The sequence below is a fragment of the Alosa pseudoharengus genome, unplaced genomic scaffold (assembly GCF_046254945.1).
Source record: "Alosa pseudoharengus isolate Yale_2024_CS ecotype anadromous, Long Island Sound unplaced genomic scaffold, YU_APseudo_1.1 YU_APseudo_1.1_scf_7, whole genome shotgun sequence".
Lineage (NCBI taxonomy): Eukaryota > Metazoa > Chordata > Actinopteri > Clupeiformes > Clupeidae > Alosa > Alosa pseudoharengus.
In genome coordinates this window covers 27,598,144-27,606,285 of record NW_027468859.1, presented here as the reverse complement: position 1 = coordinate 27,606,285, position 8,142 = coordinate 27,598,144, and positions in this window count along the sequence as shown.

Sequence of the window (8,142 nt, the reverse complement as noted above, 5' to 3'; positions counted from 1 at the left end):
GGCCTACACCTTCTGTAGTCATTAGCATAGCTAATCATTAGCTACAGTAACATAAATATTGTGGGTTTGCTTCCCTGTTATCCAAAAGCCTGGCCGCTCTGCTCTACTCCTGCTGGGTTGTGTTTTGGGAGCAGTCTGTTTTGTTTTGTTGCCTGGTCAGTCAGGCGATCAGTGGAGCTTAATTTGCAGTGGACTTTGTATGGGTTTCATATGAAGACTGACTGTTAGGCTTTTCATTAACCTGCCTCAGATTTGTGGACGTATTGTACAATGATGTTCCAAATGGAGAATGGGGTGAAGAGAGAGAGAGAATATAATATCAGTCATAAACGTTTACAGTATGACTTGTTAATGACACGTTCATGACCATGTCATGTCACTCTTATGTCGATACTGTCAAGTAAAGTGTAACCTAAAGTTCTGTAGCGCAGGTATAGTCAAGCGAAAGATTGTGCAAACACCCGTAGGTTGTACAAATACATTTTCTTTCCAACTGCACACTTGGTTGGATCAGAATTGAAGACTCTCCCTCTAAGTGTCTGTGTTATGTTATGCTGTGTGTTTTAATATGCATGCTGCAAGCTGCAGAGGCGTTATAAGAGGTCCTCTGTTCAGGAGGCCAGTCTCCACACAGTGGCCTGCGAGATCTCAGAGGAATGTTAGTAATTAGCTCTGTAATCACTGGCTTTGGGAAATCGGCAAAACCACACAGCTGATCTCTGTGTGAAAAGGGGTCTGCCTGTAAAATGGCCCAAATGGCTCAAATGTGTGTGTGTGTGTGTGTGTGACAGTGGCATTTGTGTGTGGTTAGTTTCTGGTAGACCTTTGTATGGTTTTGCTTTTGCCCTGTACAGTAATCAGTCAAAGCTCAGTGACCCCTCGGCTTTGGCAATGGCCCTGAATTCAACACATACACACACACACACCCACACACACACACACACACACACACACACACACACATACATACACACACACACACACATACATACACACACTAACACACATACATACACACACAGACACACACACACACACACACACACACACACACACACACACACACACACACACACACACACACACAGTCAAGCACCAAACTAAAGACGACGAGGCCTTATGCACCACCAGTATACATGGCCGAGCTTAGCCAAACGGGAAGAGCTGCGATGCGTGACGGCGATTATGTAAAGCACGAGACAACCAGGGCCCCCTGAGCATGCCAGTAACTCAGACGACTTGGCGGATCTCCACTGATTAGGTGATGACAGATCCGCAGGCCTTATGGCAGCTTAAACTCATGTTGCCACTCACTACCATTTCACTAGTGAATAAATGAAGCGTTTTTATGGGACTGTTGCTGGTGGAGTTTGGCATAGGTTGATAATGAGGTTGAATGTTGTTGTTGCTTTTGTCAAAACTGTCATGAACTCATTTGACCAATGACCATTATGCCGCATCGGGTCCAGAGGGCTTTGTTTCAAAGGGGTTTGTAACAAACTCGATCCCTGGTTTGCCTCTGTGAAGACTATGCAGGTAAATTGAAAAGAAACCAATGGCAGGCGTTTGTCTGTTTGTGTCATGGCGGAGATGAAGGGTTGACTCTCTGTCATATGACCATTACTGCACACTGCTCACTGCTCAGCAAAAGAAAAATCAAAAGGCATCTACTGGTTATTGTCGCTCACTGCTCAGTGTGACCATTCAGGAAGAATAACATTGTTTTTTTAGTTTGGGGGGATACTTACTCTATGTATTTGAAAAGGAAACGGTGATTTGAACGGAAAGAATGGAATCTGCCTGGAGCCCGTGGCGGCGTTATCACAAAGGACACATTGTGCTCCGTCAGAGCGCACTGGGTCCCAGCAGGTGGAGTTTTGCAGAGACCCCTCAGCCCCACGCCGACCCGGCGCATTCCTCCCATTCTCTCACCTATCGGTTGCATAACAGAGCACAACACAACACCACGCAGATCCTGCCCTACTGGACAACATATGGCCTCTTATGGTTTATATCGGTTTGCTCTCTCTCTCTCTCTCTCTCTCTCTCTCAAATCTTTCCATGTGTGAGGAGGAGGAGGACGTGGAGGATGAGGAGGAGGAGGAAGAGGAGGAGGTGGAGGAAAAGGAGGAGAAAGTGGAGGAGGCGGTGGAGGAAGAGGAGGACAAAGTGGAGGTAAGAGGTGGAGGAGGAGGTGGAAGTAAGAGGAGGAGGTGGAGGAAGAGGTGGAGATAAGAGGTGGAAGTAAGAGGAGGCACTGGAATGTGAGGCAGATGTCTTCCATAAAGGTGTGATATCATAACAACGCTTTGAAGAGCACAGGAGTGTCTGACCGCTCTCGGGCTCCAGGAAGTGAGCCCCCCCCCCCCACCCCCCCTCACACCCACCCACTGCACCCTCACACATGGAGGGTTTGTTGTGATTGCAGATTGCATGGAGTTCACAGAGAGTGAGTGTATGGTGCACAGAAAGAGTATCAGGAGCAGGCATGCCGACTATCAACATGACACACACTTCATTACTTCTACTGATGTGCAGGTTGGCGCCTTGCATGGAGTGTGTGTGTGTGAATGAGTGAATGTGAGGCATTACTCTATAAAGCACTTTGAGTGCTCAGAGAAGTAGAACAGTGCTATGTAACTGTTGACTCTCTACAGTGAGGTTTCTTCAGATTCTCATGCATCTTTAAATAATGACCACTGATCAATATGAAAGATTTTAGAAGAACAAAGTGCAGTGGAGTTTTTTTATATTTATATACTTATATTACTTTTTCTGTGGTAAGTGCATATTGTGTGTGATGTCTGTATGCTACTGAGACCTTGAATTTCCCCTTGGGGATCAATAAAGTATCTATCTATCTCTATATACTACTTTACTGTGGCTTACCTGTGTCAGTAGGATACTTTGGATAAAAACAAATGCTAAATGACGAAATGTAGCAACAAGAACAACAAAACATGAACCAGACCCTATTCTGAGCATCTGTGTATCAGTCTAGGATTACTGGATAACTACAAGAACAGGTTGATGACTGACAAAAGGCGCAGGTGTAATGCATGAATGAGCAATTTTCTGCACTTTGCAATACAAAACGGACTATCATGTCATCTACACCCTCATACACAACAGCAATCATGTCATATTCACTCCAGCATCACCATGACAACACAGCACACACATCCTTCGCTGGGAACTGTTTTTTCCCCCCTGGCCTTCCACCACCCACTCAGCGCTTGGAAGGGTCCAGCTCCCTTTTCTTTTCACAAGCCGTGAAGCACACTGACAAACACGGTTTATTCATCCTCCTGCAGCTCCCAAGCGAGTGGACAGACTACACCGTACAAGCAACACTGCCCTTCGCCCAGGCGGTGGTGGTGTGGGGGGGGGGGTCAGATGGACGGACAAAAGCTGTGCTATTTTCCTTGGTGTCTTCCCAGCGTGGTTATTGTCTCAGCGAAAGGAGCCCGTAAAATGGGCAGAGGAGTGGAAACAGAAACAATCGTTTGTTTCAGACCTTTTAACCTGAGCCGAGGAGGAATGGGAGGGAGGAGGGGGGAGGGGTGTTAGCGAGGGTGCAGGTGGGTGGGGGGGCCATAGGGGATGGGGGGGGGGGGGGTGGGATCAAGGGGGGCTGGCCAGTCCCAGGGCCAAGAACCACAGATGAGCAGCTCGGACAAAAAGCCTGGTGTCGTATGAAACTTGGGAGGCTCTTTGTCCTGGGCCCTGGACAGCGTAAGATAAACAGTGCACTTTTTGCGAAGCCAGCAAGTGGTTGCATTGAATGATGGGACAAAAGGCTGATGCTCCTCACCACAATCCCCACCCATTCGTGTGTGTGTGTGTGTGTGTGTGCGTGTGTGTGTGCGTGTGTGTGTGTGTGTGTGTGTGTGTGTGTGTGTGTGTGAGTCTGTGTCTGTGTCTGTGTGTGTGTGTGTGTGCATGTATGTGTGTGTGTGTGTGTGTGTGTGTCCTGAATCGGGCTAGGCCATCTTGCTGTGCCAATGTGTGGTCTTCACTGAGGTGTATACACCAGGCCTCCGGGCCGAGCCAGCCTGGTCCATGAGAAGGAGCTTATTCATCTAACCCCCAACACACACACACATACATGCACACACACACACACACACACATACGCACATGCACACACACACACACATGTACTGTATGCACGCACATACACAAACACACACACGCATGCACACACACACGCACACACACTCACACATATACACACACAAACACACACATGTATGCACGCACATACACAAACACACACACACACATTAATGCACACACTCACACACACACACACACACACACACACACACAAACACATAGACACACACACACACACTGGCTTCCCAGCAAAAGAGTATACTCTGCGCTGAAGGGCTCCAGTTTCTGTGGCTCCTTTGTCTCACTGAGCTTAGTGTGGACACGAAATGGGACTGCAGGCAACCCAAAACCATCCCTCACATAACACACAGACACACACACATGCACACACACACGCACACACATGCACACACACACACACACACACACACACACACACACACACAGAAAGGGCATGAGATTCTCCTGGGACTCAAGCACCCACTTTAGCCCACTGTTTTGAACTCACAAGTGAGGCTCGTGTTCCTCCTTTTAAGAAATATCACCATGACAACTACTACTACTACTACTGTTACAATGTGAAATAAGAAATAAAAGAACAAAAATAATCACTATTCTTCAGCTCACTCTTCAGTTCATTGGGGCACTCAGTACTTAAAATAACATTCAAAACAGCCAGTGACATAAAGAGTATTTGAATGTTTCAGTGACAAACGACTGCAGAGTCTTTCTTCCAGGACCCAGGGAAACTGAATCAGTGGTGCTGTAACCAGAGCTGCATACCTGTTGCTGTCTTGGCTCAGCACGGTGGCATTGGGAGAGACTATCTGTGTGCCGGGAAGGTTGCTGGGCGGGAGCTGTTGGACTGCCAAAGTTCATAAGCTCCTTTTTTTTCACCGATACACAAACCTCAAGATTGTGTTGCCCTCTGTTGCCTCTATGAAAAGATTGCTACCACTTGGGTGGCACAGGGGGTAGTTCAGATTTGGGGGCGGAAAAAAAAAACGCTGAAAGAAATATGTATACAGTCCATATATATCTGAATTTCATCTGCTATAAATGAGCTTCAAAGACAGCCCGCCTGTGTGGCTCCACCGGCATGGTATCTAAGACACGGAGTGGGTGGAGGGCAAATATGTGGTGGCAGAAAGGCATCTGTCAGCTGTGTGTGTGTGTGTGTGTGTGTGTGTGTGTGTTTGTGTGTGTGTGTGTCCGTCCGTCCGTGTGTCTGTGTGTGTGTGTCCGTGTGTGTGTGTGTGTGTGTGTGTGTGTGTGTGTGTGTGTGTGTGTGTGTGCCCACGTCGGTAGCAGCTAACTGATGGCCTCTTCATAGTTCCGCAGGTTCCTCCCATGACATCTTCCAAGAGCCGGGCGGCCAAATGGTGGCACGGACTCTGGCCAGTGGGCCGGTTACACAACCAGAAGGAAGGAGGAGGTAGAGGAGAAGAAATGGCAGGCGATCCATCTCCGACACAGCCAGGGTGTTTTGGGAAGAGCTCTTTGTTTTTTACACCTCAGGACCCACCTCTATACACTTGGAAGTACTGTAACCTGACAGATGTGGAAGGGCGTAACAACCTCAGTGTAGATTTCAAGGATGTTGGTGGCACGGTTACGTTTCGGAGAAGACAAATGGACAGTAACCGGGTAGAACAAGAAGCAACAGCTGCATAGACAATTGGCTGCATATATAAGTATAAGTATAAGTATATATACTCTTTTGATCCCGTGAGGGAAATTTGGTCTCTGCATTTATCCCAATCCATGAATTAGTGAAACACACTGCACACAGTGAACACACAGTGAGGTGAAGCACACACTAATCCTGGCGCAGTGAGATGCCTGCAACAACAGCGGCGCTCGGGGAGCAGTAAGGGGTTAGGTGCCTTGCTCAAGGGACCTTCAGCCGTGGCCTACTGGTCAGGGTTCGAACCGGCAACCCTCCGGTTACAAGTCCGAAGCGCTAACCAGTAGGCCACGGCTGCCCTCACAAATTCACAAATACAGCTGCATTCACAAATACAGATTGTGAACTTTCAATATTCTATCAGAGGTGCTTAGAAAACCAATAGGCGGCTGCTACACTACCCCCTCAATATTTCTGTGCAGTTTCCTGTTGTTTGCAGCATTTATGTCTCCATGTGTTTAAAAATCTCATAAAAGAAAATAGGAGAATATGACAAATGTACAGTAACCCATATTAGTCTCCAGCTGTCAGACAACAATGTGGGTTCTCTGTAGACACCTGGACCTCCTTTTGTCCAGAGAGAGCTAAAGAGGGACTATAGGGACATATTACTGTCATGGGCATATTACTCATACTGACATTACATTGCTTAACGGCACATACTCCCTGACCTGTGTTCTCTTGGTGTTCATTGTGATGGGGGACAGTTAGAGCGCTGATCATTTGTCACAATAGCACCATGGAGACGGTTACCGATGTTGTATATTTGTGCAGGTAGAAGTGAAAAAGAGAAACGAAAAGGTGGAGGGGGGGGTGGGGGGATAAAAAGGCTTACGTGGTGGTTGTAGGAAAGAACGAGGACAGAGCGCCGGTATCACACCACCACCTGACATACCACACCTCCTCGAGGACGGCTCTGCGGTTGTCAGTGGGAGCCCCTGAAAGCCACAGACTTCCTCTCGAGGGGGAACAGAACCGTTCCGGCCGAGTCAATCATCCCACTTGGTCTTGTTTGAACAGATTGGATGTTTGTCAAAAGCTTTTTGGAGGGCGAGATGTGCCGCAGTGACGTTTTTATAACCAAAATCCCAGCCAAGTGGAGGATCCCACTCGTAAGCATGTTTGTGTTTTTGGTGTTCTTTCGTTGGGCATGACGTACACAGCTGCCTGCTGCTTGCGTGAGAGCATCGTCAACTAGACAACAGACAGACTCTCTCCAGCCACGACCTGTCATGGAGAACCACACGAAAACTTAAGTTGCAACCGATGCTCTGCCCATCTCAAGGAACAAGGAACAAAACAGAACCTCGCTGTTTCCCATCATGCATAGGGAAATATACCAGCTCTGATGTCACCAGTGTTCCATTCCATCAGTCTCTGAGCCATGGCCTCTAAAGCAACATAATATAGTTTTTTTGCCTTAAAATAATGTTTTTCAAATCACACCAACTTACAATGTTGTGTATGGATTCTCTTACATTGCCTCATGCGCAGAGGCGCACCTTGTAAATAGGCAAGGCAGGCAACTGATTGACATGGAAAGTGATTTTGCGTGCTCCTGTCCTGTTGTGCAAACAGAGCATCTGTGCATGTATGCTATGGACTTATAAACGGAGGATCTGTGTTCAAAAGAGTTCAAAGAATCCGTATAGCCTACATATTTAGGCTACTGTGGTAAACGTCAATCGAAGGTGCCAAGTGCCAAGTTGACTCAATGAAGTTATGGTAGGCTACAGTGTTGCGCGGGTTTGGTCACAAGCGGCCCGCGGTCGCCCGATATTTTAATCAACCCGACCGCAACTCGGACCGCGAATATTAATTAGGACACAATTATACCCGCGATCCGACCGGCTTATTTACAAAATGTGTGCTTTTGGTTATAGCCTGCATGCAGTGTGACAGTAGGCCATTTCTGTAAAACAAACTAATTTATTTGCGAAACTTTATGCAGTAGAACTACACGCAGTAGGCATGCAGGACAAAATGTTTGCACAGGAGAGAGAATGAGAATAAGAGCGCAAGCACGCACGCAACCACCAAGGATTAGAACACTAGGATAAGATTTGAAGGCCATGGACATACATATTTCTTTCAAAAACAGAAATGGTGAGGCAAGGTAGGCAAGAGAGATACATTGCTGGTCAAAACGTTAGCGTATGAACTGGTTTATAATGCTGAATGAAGCACAAAGCTTTACTAAAGCACATCCACTGTTTAAAGTCACAAAAACAACGAACTAAGGTAACTTTTATGCACGCGCGAACCTATACATACCGGTAGATATGGCTGTGTAGTCTGTGCCATAACATTTATTCCTGCAGGCTGCCCGTTTTGGC